General features: G+C 36.0%; 1 protein-coding gene across 9 annotated transcripts in view; it reads left to right on the forward strand.

Annotated features, from left to right (window-relative positions):
* LOC127646979 (forkhead box protein P1-B-like) overlaps positions 1-26,123 on the forward strand; it is a 247,987-nt gene that overhangs the window by 55,912 nt on the left and 165,952 nt on the right. The window contains exon 3 of one of the 9 annotated variants that reach the window (XM_052131000.1): positions 20,790-20,993. The exons of the other annotated variants lie outside the window; for them this stretch is intronic. The gene's annotated coding sequence lies outside the window, so the exon portion shown is untranslated. The remainder of the gene's footprint in view (positions 1-20,789; positions 20,994-26,123) is intronic. 9 annotated transcript variants of the gene reach the window in all.

The following is a 26,123-nucleotide window of genomic DNA, read 5'->3' on the forward strand; positions in this document are numbered from 1 at the left end:
GAGAGGACTACATTTATAAATCCACACGAGGACATGAAAGCTCTTCTTGCTGTTGAATTTAACCTTTTCAATATTGACTAATTATTTAGGTTAGGAAAGATCTTAAGGCACACTGCGGCACTTTAATATATCCCATTAGTTACATTAGTCAACACTTTTCAGAGATTTTCTACAGCTGTTTTTAATATCTACATTGTGACACTTTCGACTGTAGCCTTGTACACTATTGTAGATTATGATATTTAATAATTGAACTGTGCAGATATGTTGAATGTTTTATAAGTACTTTGATCTACATTCATATTGCAGTTGAATGTAGCCCAAAACTGATGAGGTGTAGATCTGTTTTTGGATGAACAAATCACATTGAATCTATTTCCATTCAGATCCTGGCCGCTTTCTTAAGTGAATATGAATCATATACACATTTGATTATTTATTTATTTACGTATTCCCCTTTTTCTTCCCAATTTGGAATGCCTAATTCCCAATGCGCTCTATGTCCATTGTCTATGTCTGTGGTGCAGTGACTCGCCTCAATCCGGGTGGCAGAGGATGAATCTCAGTTGCCTCCGAGCGTGAGACCGTCAATCCTCACATCTTATCACATCGCTTGTTTTGAGTTACCGTGGAGTTACCGTGGAAACGCCTCTCCGCGGCATCCACGCACAACTCACCATGCGCCTCACTGAGAGTGAACCGCATTATAGCGACCACGAGTGAATGACTTTACCCTCCCTAGCATCCGGGCCAATTTGGTTGCTTAGGATACCTGGCTGGAGAAACTCAGCATGCCCTGGATTCGAACTTGTGACTCCAGAGGTGGTAGTCAGCGTCTTTCATAACTGAGCTACCCAGGCCTCCCATACACATTTGATTCATTTGCATTGGGAGTTCAGTTTAAACAGTCAGGTCGGAATAAAATGTAATTTTACTTTATGATATTAGTCATAATTGCAAAGTTTATTTACCCATTGCATGAAACATAACATAAATTATGAATTGCACTAAATATTTATATATATATAATGTTTGCTACTACATGTACACGCTTATTCGAATGCGATCAAGTTGCGCTGTAGCTTATCTGACGGTGCACTGCAAAAGATAGGGGTACAAGTCCAGAAGAGCACGCTAGTGTGCCAAAAGTGTCATAGAAGCATAACATGTTGTTGATTTAGCAATATTATGGACTTTTCATGTCACATTTGCTTTCATGACACTATCGGTTAGGTTTATGGTTTAGGGTAGGGAGGTCAGGTTTGATGCTTTAAAACCCGATAGAGCATTAACCTTAAAAGCCTCATCTGGTTGGTTGAACGTTGACATCGCTTTTAGTCCACACAGAGGACATTTCACCTCAGAACTGCCGTTATATCTATAAGGAGCCATGTAATGTGATGTAAAGTGTCACCATAGCTTGCCCACATGGGTTCTAAATACAATTATTTAATTATTAAAATGTTATACACAATTTACAATCATATTTAATCAAACTACGCAAGGATTTTCTGTAAAGCTGCTTTGAAATGTGTGTTGTGAATAACGCTATACAAATTAAAATGACTTGACATTCACATCATTTTTATGAGATCAGGCTGTAAGCAACATAAATTCAGTCAAGTGTGTCCAAACTTTTCACTGGTAGTGTATATTGATGTATGTTAGGTCTTCTCTCTTTGAATAGTGATAATAGACATTTCTTAAAATTACAAAATCTATTATTTTAATTTTTCGGTTTAGGAGCGTCACTTTTGTCAGACCAGTGTCTGAAATGGGCCACATTTTAAAGCCCATGTAGACAACACAACAAACTGAATATGAGCAGAAAGTTTGCTGTTTGAGAGCAGCCTTGGTTGCGCAAACTATAGGCTCTATTTTCTTATACACGCATACTTTGGCAGCATTATGTTGTCCAGAATGTTGACAGAAGGGTCAATCCCATCTGCGCTTTCTCCCCTCTGCCTCTGCTCGATAGCACTGTATGCCCTGCTTCACACTGCTCTGCCAAAGAGTCTCACCCTCAGCTTGTTTGTGCCCCGGTCCTGTTTGTAAATTCACGGAGGACCCGGGTGCCGCTTGGGGTCATGGCTGCTTCGCGGATGTTCAAAACCCAATGTGACAAGCAACAGATGAGTCACAGCACCCTGAATCAAAGAAAGCCGACAGTCTCTCTCTCTCTCTCTCTCTCTCTCTCTCTCTCTCTCCCTTGGAGTCACATGAATATTAGTGATACCTTCGCTGGCATCTTAGGCCTACGCCAATCCCGTCATATCAACTTGTTTCTGTTCCATTTCCCTCCCCCTTCTCTCTTTGTCTGTTTTATCTGCAGTATATGGCTCTTTTCCAAAACTTACTGAGCTGCATAGCTGTCTCCTGCCTAAGTAGACAGCTGCCTTCTGAGGAAGCATCCTAACGGAAATGGAACCTCATAAGTGGCTTCTATAAATTTGGGCAATATTTATGGGGCAAATTCAGTCACAGTTACCACTAGCTTAAATTGCATTTTTTTTTGCCATACAATGGAATGGTGACTGGTGACTACCATTAAAGAAAAAAATAATAATAATTGGGGTTTGGAATAACATGAGGGTGAGTTATATAATGACAGAATTTTCATTTAGATTTTTTACATTCTGTGTACCTTAAAGGGACGGGTCACCAAAAAAGGAAACATCTCATAATTTACTCACCCTCACGCCATCCCAGATGTGTATGACTTTCTTCTGCTGAACACAAAGATGTTTTAAAGAATATCTCAGGTCTGTAGGTCCTCACAATGTAAGTGACTGGTTACCAACACTTTTAAGCTCAAAAAGCACATAAAGGCAGCATAAAAGTACTTCCTATGTGCTTTTAGAGCTTTTGGTACCCATTCACTTGCATTGTATGGACCAACAGAGCTGAGATATTCACATTGGGTGGCATGAGGGTAAGTAAATGATAAGAGAACTTACATTTTTGTGAATCAAATAAAATGTTTGCGTTATTCTTGGTAAGCCATTCAATACATTTTTAAACTGAGATTAGGTCTCTCTTTTTATCTCTTCCTCTTAGTTATGTTGAGAGCTTTGTTCCTGATTTACAGGATTTAAAACTTTAAGGTTTCTCAGTGGTTCCAATCTCATCTATTCTTTAGCTAACGCACAGTTTTTTTAAATAATGTTTTGTACACAATATGCACACTCTCCAAGAAAAAAAAGCCTTTCGTAAAGCCTGTTATTATGGCACATTTCAAAGACCATGTATTTTTGCTGCTCATTCCTGAAGTTCATCATGTTCACACACTTGTTCCTGACATTTTTGTAAGATATGCCGCAATACTTTTCCTTTATAGATAGATGGACAGCATAGAGTCAGTATTGCCCTCTTAAAGTCAAAAGATCAAAGCATCTCTCATGTGATCCTTCTCAAAATCTGAAAAACCTGCTCTCGCCTTTTTTCCTTCAGCCATGGATTACAATAATTCCAGTGTAATCTTTCCATCTGTTTAAATAAATAAAGTGGCCTCTCATAACTGAAATAAACAACAGGACATGCATCATTCTTGTTGACCCGAGTAGAGTGCTTATATCATAACTTGGATGGGCTGATGGGCCCTGAATTGATTTGCCAACATAATCTGCTAGTTTAGACCAATATGTGAGTTGTTTTTTCCCCATGCGCTCCGTGAAAGCAACCTGTGTTGAGTTCGTTTTTGTCTCTAGGCGGGTTTTCGAGCTCTGCAGTTATGCTATATGTAAATGTAATATTATCAACACCTCCAATTTGATTAAATGCCATAGTGTGAATGGCTGTTTTTGATATTTTGGCTCTTAGGACACTTATTCTTTAGTTTGGTGCCTGAGTGATTCTGAAAATAACGTTACCTTGATTTGTGTGGTATGTATCTGATTGATCTTTTTTGTCAGAATAAGCAAAAAAATACAATCCATTATAGTGAAGTGTGTACCTGCTTCACACTCATAAGGAAATTGCTTCCAAATTTGTAGATCTAAAGTGAAGCATTTAAATATTCAAATACAGATCCAAAAGTATTTGCTGGTATTACTTTGCATAGAGTGTTATTTGTTGGTGTGAAACAAAGGGCAAACGCAGGGTGACAGGACACTGAGACAGATACTGACTTTTTACAGCACAATAGGTTGAGAAAAAAAGTCTTTATTTACATTCTGGTAAGTTCCTGCTGGAAACGGTTCACTGATTGTTACATTATTGACTTAAAATGCATAAAGGAAGGCTTGATGCACGTGTCTATGGACATTTTTTTCTTTTTTAAATCAACATTAAGATTTTAGGTTACATTTTATATGAATGAAATGGTGGTGTGACAAATGTTTTAAACATTTTAACATTTCATTGTTAAAAAGTACAAATATTTCTTGTAATCTCTCAATTAATTGCTAATTGTGCATGAATTCAAATGTTATTCTATAGTGTATAGAGTAGCATGTCGCACTGCAGAACTCAACTTTCCAAAAGTATTTACATCATATAATCATTGTAAGTAAATAAGCATTTTTGTCACTTATATGTGGGAATATGTATATTTCTTTAAGTGCTTCTCTACTGTAACCTGTTTTAGTGCTCTCACAGTGTGTCTGCCGTTCTGCAGTGCTGAAAACGGGCCTCTAAACATCATCATTTTTCTCCACATTTCAACACAAAAGACTATTGTGGCCATGCTGTGCAGATGTTTATTTAAAGTCTCCTCTCTCACATAGTAATGTACGTTTCACCCAAAGAAAACAGACCACCCCCCTTTTTTTGCTGTGTATGTGAGAATGTGTGTCCGAAAAGGGTGTGGGTGGGGGGTGGGGTAGAAAGGAGAAAAAGAGTGGAATAAATTGAGAAACATCAAGAGCTGATTTAGTGGGAGAGAGAACAGAATGTGGAGGGGATGGAACGGATCGACAAGGAGGAGGAATAGGGGAGGTGAAGAGGCCCGAGACGGAGAAAGAGAGCAAAAAATAGAGCGCATGGATGTTTGACGGGGTTACACAGTGAATGATCACCAGAGAAATCTAAGACATATGTAGAGAGTAACTGCAGGGCCTTAATTAAGGGCGTTTTTAATTCTTTTCTATGTGCTCTGTAATAACGTAGAGATGAGTAATTGAAGGGAAAAAGCAGGCATATGACTGTTTAAATTTAGCTATTGTCACTGTCCAGTCGCTTGATTAATAGGTTATCATCACAACAACGTATATGTAATCTTTTTTTATGCTGCAGAAGGAAATGTCTTCATATTCCTAATCGTTTAGTTTGGGAAATATTAGGACAAATCTCTAGCATTTAATTCAGTATTAAAATGAGAGAAATTAGGTATTGTGTAGATTTGTGATTTCTGTTGGTGTTGGGCCACATGGGAAACATATTGTTCCTAAACCATGTGACTTTCTTTCTTCCATGGTACACAAAAGGAGCTGTTAGGCAGCCTTAGTCACCGTTTACTTTTCTTGTATTGACAAAAAGATCTCCTTTTGCCTTCCACAGAATAATGAAAGTCATGCAGGTTTGAAATAATATGGGGGTGACTAAATGATGACAGAATTTCCATTTTTGGGTCAACAGATCACTGTAGAAGGAAATTAATGTACCCAGAGGGCAGGTATATTGGGGAGAAGATTCCATTGGGGAGGAGATTCGAATCAGATTATATTGTTTTCATGTAATCCATCATAATCATCAATAGAGGTACAACATCTTCTGTATCACACTAAACTGAAAGGCCAATAGAGTTTGATTGCTCTAGTCAAATAACCCTAACAGCGTTGGGTAATGTAACGTTTAAAAGTAACTTGTTAGAATATTGCGTTACTCCTTAAAGTAAATTAAGTAAAAAGTAATTTTTTATAGAAAGTAAAACATTACTCTTTCATTATGTTTTTTTCCCCTCACATCCACTTTCTCTTCTGCTATGCTATAAATTCAATACAAATAAGCCATGCATTCCATACAAGAGACATTACAGGTCATGCCAGCTACTGTACAGTACAACAAAGTAAACAAACAGATATTTGGAAAGTAGTTCTTCACGCCATATTTATAATAAAAAAATAAATAACATGAATATGCATTATTTGTTTTTCCATCAACATGGCAGCCAATATTAATAATGAGGAATAATCAATGTCTTCCCTAAAGCAGCAAAGTCCAACACTTGAACCTGCATCATATATGTCATCACATGCCAGACTAACATGTTCAAGAAATAAGTTTGATGAATAAATGAATATTTTTCACTTAAGTCATCTCATTGCATGCTTGTTTTGAATTGATCTACGGTGCGTACTGACAAGAGGTCTGCAACCCGACCCGGGCCCGACGGGACATGAGAACCCGATGGGTTTCAGGCCAGGTTTGGGTCAGTTTTTCAAGTAGGACTTCAGGTTAGTGTCGGGTTTGTAATTAATGAAAAATAAACAGCCTTAACGAATTTGTTTCGCACACGCACTCTCACTTGCGAACGGAGGAGTTAGGGGCTGTTCAGACCAAACTTATTTTTGCACGCGTCTGTTCTGTTTTCACATTGTTTAAACACGTGCTTTGTCTTTGACATTTGCACTGCATCCCACGTCATAAAAACAGTTTTTTCATAAATCAAACTACTTGTTTACTATAAAAAACATTTTACAAATGAAGACATTTTCTTTGCATACACAATCAATATAGAACATGCTTTGAGTCACTAATCCAGAGTTAGCTTTTCTCATCCCATTCTCCCAGTTACAGGGAGCTATTTCGGCTGCATAAGTCAGTGAATTGAGTCAATATTTCACCCCGTGTATTATGTCATGAATCAACTGCATTTCACTCAACCGAATGTTGACCAGGTGATTGACAGGCGATGTCTGTATCTAAAAGGTGATTGGCTCTTTTACATGCAAGGTGGTACTTCCTTTCTACATCCATTGACTGTTGGGTACTAGAGCTTCTTGGTTGGGATTTCCAATTTCTCCCATTCATTTAATTAGAAGTGACTCATCACTCTGCTAAGTAGTCTCTGGTCTCACACTCTATAGAACAAATGCCAATCATGCACTACGTCTCCTCCCCAAAGTTTCACACCTTTACCCCTGATTTCTCACAATAAATGGACAGTTGAGGTGTACAAAAGCAGCGTGTTACTTTATTTAAAAAGTAACTCCGATATTATGGTCTAAAATAAAAAGAATTGTGTTACTTTATTCCAAAAATTAATCTGATTACATAACACACCTTACTTTTGTCATCTTACCCCAACACTGAACACTAATGTTGGTCAAAGCTACCTTAAAGTGATAGTTCACCCAAAATATAAGAATTCTATCATCATTGACACGCCAGATGAGGTTCTTCCAAACCCGTATGACATTATTTCTTCTATGGAAAACAAAAGAAGATGTCACAATTTGCTTTTATTGAATGGTAGAATATGCAATGAGAGTGATTACTGAGACTGTCAGTCCCTCAAATGCTGCCAAACATCTCCTTTTGTGTTCCATGGGAAAGGAAAACGGGTTGGAACAACATTAGCCGGTGTCAGCACTGTTGGCATGGTGATTAAGGTATGATTTACCATTTATCCCTTTAAACTCGGATGGGCCCGCGAGAAGAAAAAAAAAATTAGGAACATAAAATATCACTTACCATTACATAGAGGAGACAATTGTCTTTAATATGACAAAGTTATCGAATGCAAAGATCACTTGATAACCCACACGAAGAACAATGTGCACACAGCATCTGGCTTTCTGACATCTTGCTATCTGGCTACAAACACATTCGCTTTCCTGGATCAGATGATGTCATTGGAAATGCCATTTTCATATTATAATTATATATAGCGACCAGGAGATGGCGCAAAGTACATAACACAGAATCAATGATGACTCGAATGGCTCAGAATGACACTCATTCTGAGAAATCTTATTACTAAAATCATGTCTGCATGCTATGCAAATCTTAAGTTACGGTTGGGTTTGCATGTATAATTAGTTCTTATGCACAGTTATTATGTTGTTTTGTTTGGAGACATTTTTTAACACCAGGATAAATTATTTTTGTAATGCTATAACTTTTTATTGCTTTGTTGTATCAACAACATTTTATCAACTTAATTTTACTCGGGCACAGTTGACATAATTAGGGAACAAAACAAAAGCCACTTTATGTACACCCTGAGGTGTAGGATAATGTAAAATCAGAAAAATAAGAAAAACGTTTTTGGCTCAAGTTTTTTTTTTTAGCAGTTAATTAGACTGTGGGTTTTAGAATTTTTCATAATCTATATCAATAAAACATTTAAAAGTATTATTTAAAATTATACCAAACAAAAGAAAATCTTTAAAACACCCTCAAAGCTTAAAGGGTTAAGCTTCTCTGTTGTACTATTTTACCTCATTAGCCAATGACGAGGAAAGGCACGATTACTTACAATCTGGTGTTTGTAACTGCGTTTAGATATGTTAAAAAATAGAAAATCCCCCATCAGCTCCACAGATCAATCCTTTTGTTGAATAATTGATTTATGCGTAGTTTTTCAGTAAAATTAATATCTGATCTAATTAATATTAACACTGCCTGAAATATTGATGATGGGTGATAAAACCATGAACTTTTTGCAAGATGATAAATAGACAGAGAAAAAATTAGTTTATGAAATAAATGAGCAAATTATTTTTCACATTACATACAAATTTGACAAATTGCTTTGGATATAAGGCAGTATTTGGCCTAAATTAGCTTTGTAAGGAACCTGCAACAAGGGGTAGATAACTGATGTTTTTTTACAGATGTTTATTTTCAAATTGAGAGAAGTTTGTTGCAACTACTGGGCCCCTAGATTGTTTTGTTGCGTTGTATTCTGGGTTTATATTCACATTGCAATATGTTGCCATTTTTGCACACACATTTCCATCATATGGTTAATCTGGTTGACATGGCTGTTAACAGAAATCATTTGGAAGCTTAATTAATAAAAAAAATAGTTTAAAATTTTAGATAACTTGCAGCTTTTCAACTGTATGTTCTAATCATGGTACGTTGGCAACAAAACCATCAAGTTTGATCACATCATATCATCCATATGCTACACAGTGGGGCACATAGAGATTCTTTTTAAGATGAGCAAAACATATACAGTATTTACATGAAGAGGCATATTCAAATGAAGTAGTCAACCTAAAGCAAACGGAATGACTAGTATTTCATTTTAAAAGGTCAGCATGCCTGATAATCATAGTGCTTTAGATGTTTTAGGTGAATCTGTAATAAGCCCCTCTGTTCAGCTCACCCAAATACATTTTCATTTATGCATTTGGCAGATACTATCATCAAAAGTGACTTGAAGTGCATTCGAGGTATACATTTTCAGTATACGTATTCCCTGGGTATCAAACCTGTGACCTTGGTGTTGATAGCGCCATTTTTGAACAGTTGAGCCACAGGAACAAATACTGTACTTCAAGGGTGCTTTGGTATTGGTGCACATACAGTAACAACATCATAACTTTGTAAATGCAAATGTCATTTTTTTTAACTAGAATTCAATGGAATTGTGATCTAATATACAATGTCTATTTAATTTCCCTTTTCTTTGAATGTCTGGTCTGGATTTATTTATGGTGCACCAGCTCTCGTTGCCTCAATATATTGTCAGAATTTAATATTCATAGTTATCCGAAAACAATCCATGACACCGACTGAAACAGTAGCTGCCGTAATAAATATAGTCACTTGTAATGATAGTTTTGAATTTTAATGCCGTTTTTCAGAACATAATTAAGGCGACATGAAAGACTTGTTTTTCAATACCAGATAGCCAGGGAGAAGCAAATGATTTCAAATATTTGATATTTAAATTATTTTCAAATGAACAGACATGTGAGCAGAGTGATGGCGAGGAGTTCACCCGGTGATGCTTCGGGGGCTTTGTTTCTATGGCATCGCTCATTAGCGAAGTGAGCCCCTAGATCAAATCCAACACACACAACACTGTAACGCAGAGGCCCTGAGCATGACGTTCAAGTGCACACACTCATTCTTTGAGGAAAGTCTGACCGAGAAGTTGTCCTGATTAAAATGACAATAGTCTAATTAACTCGACCTCTGTGTCAGTGCCCAAAACAGTCGCTTGGCCTGCCAGTTTCCCTTTTTACACCATTTCTTTGTCCTCGCTCAATTCCAGAAGTTAGATCCTTTCCAACCGTCACTGTGCTCCTAACCATTTCATTTGCTGAGATTTTTTTGCTAATGGCAGTTATTTTCATAAGCGAATTAAATCCAGGGCCCTGTATCTCGGTTTCTGCCTTCAGGTCTTTTATGGGCTTTTTTATTGAGAAGTAGCGTTACAAGTATTACAAAGCTGGTATAACAGACAGGCCAATTGAATGTGGTGCGTAATTCTTTTAATGTTAAATTAATTTCTTCTATCCCATCTTAATAAATAGAGATATAAATAAGTCATTCCTAGGTTGAATTTTCCCAAGATGTATCCTAGTTATCCCAACATAGCAACATTTGCTTGAGTTTGTGGCTGTTTTGCTTTCTTTTATCTTCTTCTTTTTGACCAATTGAAGACAGAAAGTGTGTTTTGAAAACTGAATATTGTCATATATATCTGAATATATTATCATCATTTTTGCAATTTCTTTTATTGAATGACATCCTTTGGTGATTTGTTTTGTTTGTTTATTTTACAGAAATTACACATTTCATTGTTAATTGCCGATACGTAGCCATTTTGGCCCTTGTGTTCCAAAATAAACTGGCAACCTTTTTTCTGTTTTAATTGAGTAAATAAGTTAATTTCTGTATCATAATTTATATATATATATATATGATGGTATAAATGATGGTATAGAAATCATACACACACACACACACACACACACACACAATACCGTACAGGTCACTTGCCTGAAATGTTTCTCATGATCTTAAAAATCTTTTGATCTTAAGGCGTATGCTTAAATGCTTGAAATTAGTTTTGTAGACAAAAATACAATTGTGCCACCATATTATTTATTTAATTACAAAACTAAAATTTTATATATATAAAAAAAAAAAGGTTTTGAAATGGATGACTTGGACCAAATAATTAAGAAAAGCAGCCACTAAGTGCCCAGCATATAGATGGGAACTCCTTCAATACAGTTTAAAAAGCATCCCAGCGTGATCCCTCAAGAAGTTGGTTGACAAAATGCCAAGTGTACATTTCTGCAAAATTTAGGCAAAGTTTGGCCACTTTGAAGATGCTAAAATATAACATTGATTTATTTTGGATTTTTTTTAGTCACAACATAATTCATATTTCCATTTCTATTATTCCATAGTTGTGATGAATGTACTATTATTCTAAAATGTGAAAAACAAGAAAGAATGAGTAAGTGACCCTACACTTTTGAACTATATATATATTAGGGATGTGAATCGATGAAAACATTTCAATTGATTAATTGCACAGCTTTCTGTAATTAATCGTGATTAATCGTTGTACATGGTAAATTAAAACAAACATTAAAATACAGTATAATCAATAAAATTATTAGTCATCATTTATTTTATTATGTAACTATGTACATTGTTACAATATAATTATTTATTTATTTATTTTTTGCAAAAAGAGTTAATTAGACACATTTTTACAGGTATAAATGTCTGATAAAAGTATATGTTTACTTGCCATAAAATTAGTGGTCATGATGTAATTCAAAATTGTTATGTAAATGTAATAAAAATCTTCTGTCATTTTCCAGTCGACAACTTTAATTATAGGATCCAAGGGGCAGATTCAGTTTATATCAAGCTTTATTGGCAAGATTAATTTAAGTGTACATTGCAAATGCATTTCAAAACACTATACATTACATAAACAAATTGAATGCTGAAGTTAAAGTTTAAAATCTCAACTTTTATTTTCTCTGGTTGCCGTTCAATCTCTATCTCGCACACACTGAGTCTCTCTTGTGCGGTTTCGTTTTTTTTACACTGGTTCAGATGAGAGTTAGTGAGCCTTTTCAGGCTATGCGAAGAGGAATGGCAGCTTGTCCGTATCTCTCCCACACCTGGCTCACCGCTTGCGGGTGAAGTCTCCATTCTCTTTAGTGTAAATACGCTCCTGTGTTCATTAGGTCCGGGACATACGTTGCACGTAATGAATAAGCATGCGCTGCTCCACAGAATCAGTTTCTGTGCTTGGATGTGCAGTTGAGTTGAGCATGTATCTCCTGGAAATTTATAAATGCCAATTGTAGAAACAGGAAGTGAGGAAAAACATTAGTGAAATTTCGGGAGATGCAAAATAACGGAAAGTTATTTAGTTACAAGCACTTTTAAGTAGTATTGAGTATTATTATAGTTCAAAAAGAGAGATGTGAATTTATCAAATCTTTGTGTTCAATCTGATTTCATCTAAAATTTGTGACATTGCTCGCATTTACTAATAAATCCAGGCAGCTTAGTGGCTAACCTCCTTAACCCCATTCCTCCTCTACTCCCTTCCCAAAGTCAGTGACAGAAAGAGATAAAGTGGAACAGAGATGCCAGATGAAAGGAAAGGAAAGCATTTCGGTGACAAGTAGGAGAACATTGAAGCTGATAACACTGGGAGTCTTTAAAGCTCTCAAACAGACACTATTCTGAAAGTTATATTTTCCTCTTGCCCCCGCAATCTGTTGCCATTATTCGATTGGTTTATCTCATCTGAGGGCGGAGAAGAAAAAACAAGTGGAAAAAAAAAATGAGAGAAGAAAAGAAGCGCTTAGATGAGTGGAGTGGAAACTGCTTTCAGTTCTATTATGCTGCTTTTGGTGATTGCGGCCCATAGGGAGATAATTACGCTTTAGTCTTGAGTTAATGAAACGAAAACTTTCTTTCTTTTCTCTCGACTGAAAAGGAAGGGTTGATCTTTTGTGCCACTATCTGAAGACATCTTCCACCCTTGACAGGGGCACATTGAGGATGCGTTTTGTTTTAGGCTGAAAAAGCACCCCCCTCCCGATACACACACACTTGGGCTGTCAGTTGAGCTGCGATATGACACATCCTTCAGCATATTGAGTTGCCAGTTCCTCTCGCTTCAGATGCTCTTCCCTGCATCTCTGCTGCTAAGAAAATACACCCAGAGGTCCTCAAAACAGAACAGAAATACTCTCAAGATAATACATAGCCTTAGTAGCTCAAAGGAAAAACAACTTTTTAATGCAATATAATAACACAAATTTGATTAAAAAAAACGTAATAACTGAAATTTTAAGAGCTGTTTGGGTAATAAATCGGTGTAATCAGGATACAAATACACTCACACTGGAGTTGTGGCCTATTGGTTAGCACATTCTCTGACACATTGAGACTTGGTGCTCATTTGGGAGATGCAGGTTTGTGTCCAGTATAACATGTCCCTATCCCATTCCCACCTTCTATCTTTCCTCATAATATTTTGTAGTTTCTCTAGTATTCTATCAATAAATAAATATAAAATGCCCACATTCACACATATATACACACACACACACACACACACATATATATATATATATATATATATATATATATATATATATATATATATATATATATATATATATATATATATATATATATATATATATATATATATAAACATATACATATACACACTGGCAGCCAAAGGTTTGGAATAATGTATATATTTTGCTGTTTCTGAAGGAAATTGGTACTTTAATTCACTAAAGTGACATTCAACTGATCACAAAGTATAGTCAGGACATTATTGATTAAAAAACAGCACCATCACTATTTGAAAGTCATTTTTTATCAAATCTAGACAGGCCCCATTTCCAGCAGCCATCACTCCAACACCTTATCCTCAAGTAATCATGCTAAATTGCTAATTTGGTACTAGAAAATTACTTGCCATTATATCAAACACAGTTGAAAGCTATTTGGTTCGTTTTTGAGTTGCCACGGTATGCAATAGACTGGCATAAGGTCAATATTAGGTGGAAAAAAAGAAACCGCTTTCTTTAGAAACTCGTCAGTCAATAATTGTTTTAAGGAATGAAGGCTATACAATGCTTGAAATTGCTAAAAGAAAAACTGAAAATTTCATACAAAGGTGTACACTACAAAGACAAAAGACAACTGGCTCTAACAAGAACAGAAAGAGATGTTGAAGCTCAGATGTAAAACTAAACAACAGGATAAGTAAATCAGAGTCTCTAGTTTGAGAAATAGACGCCTCACATGTCCTCAGCTGACAGCTTCTTTTAATTCTATACGCTCAACTCCAGTTTCATTTACAACAGTAATGAGAAGACTCAAAAGCCAATTTTGAAACTTTCTCAAAAAGAAAAGATTAGGCAAAGAAATAGAGACATTGGACAACAGATAATTGGAAAAGAGTGTTATGGATCTTAAACCCATTGAGCTTTTGTGGGATCAGCTAGACTGTAAGGTGATTCAGAAGTGCCCAACAAGACAGCCACATCTATGGCAAGTGCTACAGGAAGTGTGGAGTAAAATATCACTTGAGTATCAGGAAAAACTTACAGCTAGAATGTCATGGATCTGCAAAGCTGTCATTGCTGCACATGGAGGATTTTTTGATGACAACCCTTTGAAGTAGTTTAAAGAACCCATATTATGCTAATTTACAGGTTCATGATTTTATTTTGGGGGTCTACTAGAATAGGTTTACATGCTTTAAAGGAGACCTATTATACCCCTTTTTACAAGATGTAATATAAGTCTCAGGTGTCCCCAGAATGTGTTTGTGAAGTTTCAGCTCAAAATACCTCACGGATCATTTATTATAACATGTTGTAAATGCCTCTTTGGGTGGAATCGAAAACATGCTATGTATGTCTCTTTAAATGCAAATGAGCTGCTGCTCCCTGCCCCCAACATAGCTCTGGTCTCCATGAATACAATCAGAGACAATGGTAGCTGCATTAGAATCAGCTAACAAGCGCATTTGGAAAGGCGATTTGCAATCATTCACAAAATATAAAGTGCGATACTTACATCTTCAGGATATAAAGCTGGAACACGAACAGTTGGTACTGATCCATGCTTAAGATTAAAAAAAACATTTAAATCCTGCTTTATATTGACTCATTCACAAAGCAGTCCGGTGTAAAATTATTTGCACAAATATACACATCTGCCTTTGGAAGTCCAAGTAAAGAGGTTTTGCTTTTGCGGTGAAGAAAACTGAGTCTTCTTGACATGACGACAACATCCTGGCCTCTGCTATAACTACATTTGTTTGAGGGCGGGTCAAAGTAGCCCTTAGGCGGGCATTATCCAAATGTGTTACACAGTGACGTAGATACTTTACGGAAGAAATTATTGGATTACAATACAGTCGTTTCTTGTCATTCTTGAGCAGTGTTTTCTGTGGAGAGAATAACTCCCTTTTGCGTGGACATTGTTCTTTGTAACTTTGCAGAACTAATACATGCTCAAACAGCTATATTACACACTAAAGGAGAGGTAAAACCCCAAAAAGCATAATAGGGCTTCTTTAAGAAGTTCTGAAATTGTTTTCAAATTGAAATAGTAATTTTTCACATTATTGATGTCCCGACTATACAATGCATACGGAAAGTATTCACAGAGCTTCACTTTTTCCAAATTTGTTATGTTACATCCTTATTCCAAAATGGATTAAATTCATGATTTTCCTCAAAATTCTACAAACAATACCCCATAATGACAACATGAAAGAAGTTTGTTTGAAATCTTTGCAAATTTACTAAAAATAAAAATGAAGAAAATCACATGTACATAATTATTCACAGCCTTTGCTCAATACTTTGTTGAAGCACCTTTGGCACCAATTACAGCCTCAAGTCTTTTTGTATATGATGCTACAAGCTTGGCACATCTATTTTTGGGCAGTTTCTCCCATTCTTCTTTGCAGGACCTCTCAAGCTCCATCAGGTTGGATGGGGAGCATCGGTGCACAGCCATTTTCAGATCTCTCCAGAGATGTTCAGTTGGGTTCAAGTCTGGGCTCTGGCTGGGCCACTCCAGGACATTCACAGAGTTGTCCCATAGCCACACCTTTGTTATCTTGGCTGTGTGCTTAAGGTTGTTGTTCTGTTGAAATATGAACCTTTGCCCAAGTCTGAGGTCCAGAGCGCTCTTGAGCAGGTTTTCATCAAGGATGTCTCTGTTCATTGCTGCATTCATCTTTCCCTTGATGCTGACTAGTCTCCCAGTTCCTGCCGCTGAAAAACATCCCCACAGCATGATGCTGCCACCACCATGCTTCACTGTTGGAATGGTATTGTCCAGGTGATGAGCGGTGCCTGGTTCCCTCCAGATATGATGCTTACCATTCAGGCCAAAGAGATCAATCTTTGTTTCATCAGACCGGAGAATTTTATTTCTCATGGTCTGAGAGTCCTTCAGGTGCCTTTTGGCAAACTCCAGGCGGGAATTCATGTGCCTTTTACTGAGGAGTGGCTTCCGTTTGGCCACTCTACCATACAGTCCTGATTGGTGGAGTGCTGCAGAGATGGTTGTTCTTCTGGAAGTTTCTCCTCTCTCCACAGAGAAATGCTGGAGCTCTGTCAGAGTGACCATCGGGTTCTTGGTCACCTCCCTGACTAAGGCCCTTCTCCCCCGATCGCTCAGTTTGGCCGGGCGGCTAGCTCTAGGAAGAGTCCCGGTGGTTCCAAACTTCTTCCATTTATGGATGATGGAGGCCACTGTGCTCATTGGGACCTTCAATGCTGCAGAAATGTTGAAATTTACCAAAAATTATAATTACATGACAAAATATAATAAAAGCAAACAAAAACATTTAAATATATTTTTTATAAATGTAATATAATTTAGTGCTCAAGCTTTACCCTAGACAGTTTAAGCTTCAAATCATCATCTCATATCAAATTATTTATTTTTATTATCTATAACAAAATGGCATAATCCCTTCAAAATACAAATTTAATAAAAACGAACTAACAAATAAATATAAATATATTTTTAAAAATATAATTGTGATATAGTATAATGCTCAAGCTTTGCAGTAGAACGTTTTAGCTTTAAATCTTCTCATTTTATGTATTTAGTAATTAGAACTAATGAAATATTATAAAAACAAAAAAATAAGTAATAATATATTTTTTATTAACAATGTAATATAATGCACAAGCCTAACACTAGACATTTTCAGCTTCAAATCACTATTTCATATTTATTTTTTTATTTAAATTTATCTAAAACAAAATGGCAAAATTCTCCCAAAACTGAGTAATGAAAAAAAAATATATATTTTTTAATCTAATACATATTTGTAGGGTAGGGAAGTGGCCATAGCTGTCAAGGCCAGCAATAGAGTTTTCTGCACTGTCCCCTTGGAAGTCCACATCTGGTGTGTGGGGCTTTATGACTGGAGTAGTCTGACCCCTCCTCCTCCTCACATTTCATCATCTGTTCTGCAGCTCTCCACTTCTCACTTATTCGTTCTGTGGCCTTGCTGGATCCATCTGCTGTTATTATTTGCATCTGATAATTGGCTCGAACAATGGAATCCTGTGTCCCCCCCCTCACCTTTGAAACAAGACACCCTGTTTATTTTCTGGAGGCCCCGTCTGCACACCGTCTTTCTTTCCCCCTTTCACTCACCCCATCCGTCAATTCCCTTCCCTCCCTCTCTTTCTTTCTCTGTCCATATCTCTCTCCCCCTTGAGTTTAATCTTTCCTTTCTCTCAGCTCTTTTTTCTTGAGTGAGTGAAGTCACAAATGTTTTTTTTTTATGATTGGATGTCTCAGGATTCTTTGCAGGACCTAGTCCTGATCCCTCAACTTACTAAAGTGTCGATCATGTGATGATCTCTCAACAGCCACTTCAAGAGAACGAGAGAGGGTAACAATTTTAAGCACCACATTTATGAACCGAGGGTTGTGAATCTTTGGATTGAAAGTCAGAACGATTTGATTCAAAAAATTCTATTAATGATTCAATTCTGTATTTTTTTTTTTTTTTTTTTTTTACTTTTAAATATTTTCCCTAACATGGCAAGAAAAAGAAATACAAAATATTTGAAGGAATATTCCAGGCTTACATTGATTACCTCAAAAATGAATTTTGACTTGCCCCTCCTTTTCTTAAAAAAAGCAAAAAATCTGGGTTACAGGCATTTTCAATGGAAGTGAATGGGCCAATCACTAAACGTTAAAATACTCACCGTTTCAAAAGTATAGCCATAAGACATAATCAATATGCTTGTTAACATGATTTGAGTGTGATAAAATCAATTAAGAACCTTTTCTGTGTAAAGTTAAAGACAATTAGCAACGTTATGCCATGACAATGTAACAAACCCTAAAATGACTGTTAAAAATATGATTTAAATAACTTCACAGCTCAAATAATTCACAAGGTTTAACCTGAGAATTAATGTTGGGAAAGCTGTGAGGGTATGCACTACGAGGTGTGTTAGAAAACCACACCGCACGTGTATCTTATTTTATATTTTTACATTTTTAAATATTGTACACTGTTATGCACACAGGATAAGCGGTTGACGATGGATGGATGGTACACTGTTATGCTGAATCGCGATTTATTCGATTTTTAGCATTTTAAACCGATTATTGACCAACACTTTAATTATTGATTCAAGACTCATAGTTGTAGATTGATGCATATGAATCTGCAAGATTAGTAATCGATGCATCGTGAAAACGAGTGAATCATTACACCCCTTCAACATATATTCTATTCATTAACAGTTTCAACATTACGGAATACATTTGTAAATTCTTATGAATGATATGAAACATTTAAACTTGTAGGAGAAATGAAACTACTGGTTGTAGTTGAGCTTAAATACATTTTCAATTATTACGAATAAAGTCAAAGAACTGAATTGTATAGTAGAAGTGGAACAATGAGATGTAGTTCAATTCTTGCAAAGTAAACAAAGAACTGTTTCTAGGAGAATGGGAATTATCAGATGTGGGCGAGCCTGAATAAATTATTCAATTCCTATGACTTGTAAGAGATCTGAAACTACTGTACCAATTGTAAATTAGCAAAAATAATTTAGTAAACTTTTACAAATAAAACTACTTTTATTTTATTGGGAAAGTGGAACAGTCAGATGTAGTTGAGCATAAATTTGTTAATTCTCCGAATAACACAAAGAACTGAAACTTGAAAGAGAATTGGAACTATTAGCTGTAGTTTGACCAAAATAATGTAATAAATTCTTCCAATGAAATCTAAGAACTGTTTCTAGGACAATGGGAATTGTCAGTTGTAGTGTACTGAATAAATTTAGTAAATTCTTACGAATAAAATGTGGAACTGAAGCTTGTATAAGAATTGGAACTACCAGATGTAGTTGACCCTAAATAAATGCACACTTTTTACAAATAAACATAAAGCTTGTTGGAGAACTATAACTATCAGTTGTAGTTCAGCTACAGTAAATATGAGTAAATTCTTACTAAGAAAACGAACATCTGAATTTTATAGGAGAAGTTGAACAATTAGATGTATTTGAGAATAAATACATTTATACATTCTTACGGATAACAAATATAGCTCAAGATTTGGAGAGAACTGGAACTATACTTTATGGTTAAGACAAAATATATATATATATAATTTTTTATAAAATGACAAATTCCTAGAAAGAAATGAAGAAGGTTTGTAGGAGAATGGGAAATATCAGATGCAATTAAAGAGATTGAAAATTGAAAAAGAAAAAAAATGTGTTCACCCTATACCATCCCAGATGTATATTACTTTCTTTATTCTGCTGAACACAAACACTTGTTTTTTTTAAATATATATATATATATATATATATCTCAGCTCTGTAGGTCTATACAATGCAAGTGAATGGTGGCCAGAACTTTGAAGCTTGAAAAAGCATATAATGGCAGCATAAAAGTAATCCATATGACTCCAGTGTCTTCTGGATCATATGAATCAATGTCTTCTGAAGTGATCCAGTTGGTTTTGGGTGAGAACAGACTAAAATGTAACCATGGTTAAATCTATATTTTCAGAAGCGGTATGATAGGTGTGGGTGAGAAACTGATCAATATTTAAGTCCTTTTTCTTTAATAAATATCCACGTTCACATATCACTTTTGATTTTGGTAATTTACATTCTTTTACATATCGCCACTTACTGGGCAGGGAGGAGAATTTGTAGTAAAAAACAACATTTATACCTTGAATGCACTAAGTGTAAGTGGCTTTGGTTAAACGTGTCTGCCAAATGCATAAATATAAAATGTATAAAGACTGAAACTATCAGATGTAGTTAAGCCTAAATAAATTCTTATGAATAGAAGCTTGCAGAAGAACAAGAACGATCAGATAAATAAAAAAGAAAAAAGATGGAAACACTGAAAATAATGTTTATAACGTTTATCTAAAAATATCCAGAATGGAACTTTTTTAGTTATGTAATAATTATATATATATATATATATATATATATATATATATATATATATATATATATATATATATATATATATTTTTTTTTACTTTTTTTTTTAGATGAGTAAGACATGTACAAGCAGCACAATTAAAAAACGATTTCACACTTATTCACGAATCATCAAACCAAAATATTGATAGAGTGAATGCCGGTACTGGCATCTCCTGTCCATTCCAGCTATTATTTGATTAAAGTAGTCAATGCAGGGCTGGGATGGGACAGGTATGATTTTCCCAGCAGGCAGTGATGCGATCAATGCCAGCCCTTCATTTGCTGAGTGTTTGTGTTTACGCAAACGAAGGGCTTCCTGCATATTCAATCTTCGACTCTGGCTTTTGTTTTGTTTAGACCACATACCTCCAGCCCCCGAGGCGAGAGTCCTTGTGTGTGTGAGTGAGTGAGAGAGAGTGAACTGGGCCAGACGGCTGTTCGAATACTGCTAGCACCTCACTTACAATTGGATAAAGAGGCGCTGTGTCAAGAGAGGGCTTGTGTTATAGTGTGGAAGGCTGGAATTGTTTGGATTTGTGTTGTGGAGCACTATGTTCATGGGTAAGTGTTCAGACTTTTTTTTTATACGTAATTTTTTGACTTGCTCTCTCGCTCTGTCTCTCTTGCTGATCAAACCATTCTGCGTCTGCGTCTCCAATCGTTCGTCCAATAAGATCTTTCCCTCAAAATGAGAAGTGAATCTGTATTGAAAGATCTTTCCTCATTCACTGTGCTCACTCTGTCTGTGCAGAGGAGAATGGAATTTGTGGGTTATTGATATTAATAGCACACAGGATCTTTGGTTGAAGGAAAGAAGAGAATAGAAGAGAAAAAGATTGGCAGAGAGAGAGAGAGAGAGGGAAAACATTGGATCAAAGTGGATGTTGAAGAGTGGTTAACTATGTATAAAGAACATTTATAATAATATAAATTAACCTTAAAAATTGGTGATACACCCATATATCAGCCAGGCTGATTATTTGGCCATTTTGAGTGTATTGTTATTGGCTGAAAACTGTACCCACTTGGCCGATTAACAAATGTGGTGTTTCACTTCATTGTTATAATTGTTAGAAACAAAGTTAATGATGATCTACTCTGCTATGGCACCTGTGTGAAATCAGGAATTGTTTTTTGTCATTGGAAAATGTCTCAGAAAAGTGAGGATAGTTCTCATTTAATGGAATATCCCGGGTTCAATACAAGTTAAGCTCAAACAACAGCATTTGTTTCTCCAAAAAAGTATTTCCAACTTGTCCCTAAAAAATCTGGGTTACAGTGAGGCACTTACAATACCGTTAATGGGCCTAATCTGTTAACATTATAATACTTTTTTCAAAAGTATAGCCACAAGACGTAAAACAATATGCGTGTTAACATGATTTTAGTGTGATAAAATGGCTTGCTTACCTTCTGCGTAAAGTTAAATGCAATTTTACATTTTCATTGCCATGACAACGTAACACCATAAACCCTAAAACGACCATTAAAACAATTATTTAAACAACTTCACATCTTAAATAATATACAAGATTTAACAGAAGAATAAATGTAAGTGCTTTTAATCCCTCCTTGATTTGTCCTCATTCACTTCTTTAAGTGCCTTGCTCTAACCTTGATTTTTATGTGACAGGTTATCTTTTTGTGGTAAGCAACATTATGCCACCAATGCTGTCAATTGAGCTTAACTTGTATTGAACCCAGAATATTCCTTTGTAATATCAGGCCATGGGTTAAACCCCTCTGCTATATTATTAGACCTCACCAAGTCAGAGAAAGCAAAAGTGTGAGAAATGACTCAACAGTAGTTCCACACTAACATGGTCCTGGTCCATACTAGAATAAAAAGTTTAATCCGAAATCAAAAAGTGGCTCTGCAAAAGAAAACATGTGCAGCTTTTTATTTGTCTTTTGGATGATTTCATTAGATTGTGTTTTGAAAGTCTAGTCAGCCGTTTCTGGTATCTAGAGTGAAAGAATGCTCTATTCAGCTTGGGCTCATGCCTGTTAACATTTAAATAGTGTAAAGAAATGCACTGCCTTGTTTGTTTTGGGATAGGAATGAAATACCTCTGCCTTGGAATTGAGGCAGTGGAAGCTGTGTGTGTGTGTGTGTACTTTGTGTACTTTGTTCTTAGCTCAGCAAAACATAAGGGCAGGTCCGAAAAGAAAAAAAAGCTTTCAGACACAGACAGCCTGACATTCAGCAGACTGTGTACCGAATCACTCGGCCTCCAGATGCTCGTGTGACCCATGCAAAAGCAGAGATAAATTAGGGGTTTGCGTCTGTTTGCATGTCGGAAACCGCCATTGTTTACACTAACGTAGATGTTGAAAACAATGGGCGAACTCCACTTGTAACCGATTGCTGAAAATTACTTTCAGGTTTTAGTAGTTTGTAAGTAGTTTGGAAATGAATTAGACTGTAATGAGAGAGTGAATCGAGGAGGAGGAGAGAGAGAGAGAGAGAGAGACTTTGGTTCAGTCACCTTTTTGTCAGGCCTTTGTAAACAGCATTTGTCTCAAAATGAGTCATACAATTTTCCTGTATTTCAGAGCATAGACTGTGACTTGGAAAATCATGTGCACACGCCCTAAAAACAAACACAAATGGACTCTATATAGATATCATTGCCTGTTCTTTGCTGAGTCTCTTCTTTTACTCTCTATCTCTATCCCATTTTCTGATATTCCCTTACTACTTGAAACGATTTTAAGGTTTAAATCAAACAAAGTTAAAAGGAGTTGTTCACCCCAAAGATTTAAACTGCGTAATGTATTCGCCTCATATAATTCCAAACCATAGTTTTCTTTCTTTCGTGGAACAGATCAATTCTGAAGCATGTTCATGCTGCTCTGTTTCATACAATGAAAGCGTACAGTGACCACCCAATATCAAGCTCCAAAAATTTTATATGTTGCTTTTTTCCCATTTTGGAGCATTACAGCCCCTGGTCACTATACTTTTGCTGTATGTAAAAGTGCAGCGTGATCATTATTAAACATTATCAGAAATACAAATTTGTGGGTGAATTATTCTTTTTAAAATCTGTTAGTTGGAACAAAAATCTCAAACCCTGTGACATAAAAGTTCTAGGTAGACTTTTGCTTCAATAGAGTTACACACAGTTTTGTCACTGTATCACAGATGTAACATTATTCTACTGTATTTTTCAGTACACTATGTCTGCCTGCTTGCTTGACCAATAGGGGAGGAGAGAAGCTGCTCACAGCCTATAGGCTGCACTCAATCTCTGCATAAATTAATATGCTAATAAAGCAGGCATGTTCATTTATGACCCCTCCGCCGAAGTAGCCACAGATATGCTATTTAAGCATTTGCGAACCGATTAATGGAATGGCTTTGCTTGGTTGTAAATATTCATGTGCTCTTGTGTTTTTGGTGAAGTGAGGAAAGAGATGGCCCATTAGATGGATTGAAGAGGCGTTTTATAATGACTACCAGGACCTTTTTGTTAGGAATGGCTTGGTTTTAGCCAGGCATCGAATGGAGTACGTGATTCAACAGCCTGTGCGATGTAAATGCGTTTGAATAAGAACAACATTCAATAGAAGTCCTCTTCTGGTCTTTGATTTCCAAATGAGATTGTTGATATCCATGTGCATATTATAATTTTAAGCCATCGTTGTCACGTATGGCCAAGGTTTTTACCATCTACGTACGTGATTGTGCTTGGAGGTCAAATACAATTACCTTTAATAGTAAACCAACTGTGGATGCTACATATATAGATACATAGATACTGTAGCATTGAGTTCCAACGCAATGCTAAACGCAGTGTACAATAGCACAATGTTTTCATTATAAATCCTATATTTATTATGCATTTTCAAATTTGAGTTAGGATGATAATACAGTGCACTTCAAACTGTTCTGAGACCAGTGCAGACAGACAGCGCACTGGAGATTAAGTCCTTCGCTAAATAGGGAGCAGGGAGCATCCTATAGCTTTCCTATGAAACCAAGTGCATTCAATCCAAAATTCCTGTCAAAAGATCAGTTTCAAGCTGCAGATGATATCTGAACCACTCAACATGGTTGGCAGACATGGGACAATGTTAATTAGTACATAGATTCAGAATTTATAATGTATAATTTTATTTTAACATAGTTGGCAGTGATTGGACGATGCTGGCCAGTACAGTATCAGAATGAATTATGCTAATTTCTGATTGGTAAAATGCTTCAGCATAGGTTAATTGTTTGACAGTGCAAAGAGAGAACATTGAGATTTTGTTGCCAAAGTAGAAAAGAACATTGTAATGCATACAAGTTAATTCAAGTCAAATCATTTTTATTTGTATAGTTTTTTTGTGTGTGCGACATGAATAGCCAATGGTCCTGGAAACATTATAAAAAATTTGATAAAAAAAAAACTGTACTTTCTATAGCTTGGTAATAGTATTTAAAATGACATTATTAGTCCCGCTGTCCACATATGTGGACATAAATATTTAGCAAACTACTTTTTTTTTTTTTTTGCATGTTTATTAGGTGCTACTAGTTACAAATTAAAAAAGGGAAATGGAAAATGCACACAACAGTCATGCTCTGGTCTCAGGAGCTTGTTGTCATTGTCTTTTTTCCCCCATGTTTCTCTACGTATCATCTACAGACAGTATTTAGACTATGTGCTCATTTAGCCGGCTTTCCCTGCTCATTTCTTCCATAAAACACCTGTGAAGTCGATAATTTCAGCAAGTTTTCTGAGCAACAGAGTGCTGGTTCTTTGGCTACTCCAGCTGGGTTGAGCAGTATGGGCCTATTTACTCACTCCCCAGGTCTTCACCACCCTGCTGCTCAAAACACCACTATTAACTCTAACTTCATGCTTTCAATCTGGTTTGTTATCGACTTTGCTACACTTTATGGCGCTAAAACTGAAAGGTACTGCTGCTGTGCGTTCCCTGCTTTTCTCCGGTACTAAATGCAAAATGTTCACGTCATTAGCAAAAAGGAACATTTGTCTAAATGAACGTTTGCTAAACGCATTTCGGTAAACTCATTTAGCACCTGAGACCTTAGCAGGTGATTTAAATAAATGATGTTTAGCTTTTTAAGGCCAAAAATTAATCACCTGTCACCACGAGCTATTGATTTATAACAGCAGGGATGACGTGTTAATTGAAGTCTTATGAATAAGAATGAAAGTGGAAAGTCAACAACAAAATTTGTAGGAAACACATACAGTGTTTGCAGTTCCTGGCTGTTGCACTGTTTTTAGTCAATGTAAATGCTGACCGCCCACCTTAACAAGGTTGTTTAACAGATAATTGATGCTGGGACATGGACTGGCTGGACTAATGTGTTTTATCTGTGCTTACTTTACCTGAGATATACAGTATCACTATGCACAAACGGCCAGCCACTGTTTTGACTGCCAAATGTAAACTGCATATTTTTTCACATTCGGATATGCTTTCATGCTTTTATTCAAATGCCCCAAGGATATAGGCTCTATAGTCTCTTTTTTTGGTCGTTTAACATAACAAAATGGTTCGGAGAGTATTTTTGATTCCGGGTTTATCGCAAAATGTAAAAGTGCAGTTTTTAGGCTGTAATGTAACCAAATTCGCAAAGCAGCTACGTTGTTTGTATATCAGTCTTACATGAAAGGACTATGGCGGTTCCATGTTAATGGTAATACCATGGTAAATATTATGGTCCTA

This window comes from Xyrauchen texanus, chromosome 7, assembly GCF_025860055.1.
Source record: "Xyrauchen texanus isolate HMW12.3.18 chromosome 7, RBS_HiC_50CHRs, whole genome shotgun sequence".
NCBI classification, from domain to species: Eukaryota; Metazoa; Chordata; class Actinopteri; order Cypriniformes; family Catostomidae; genus Xyrauchen; species Xyrauchen texanus.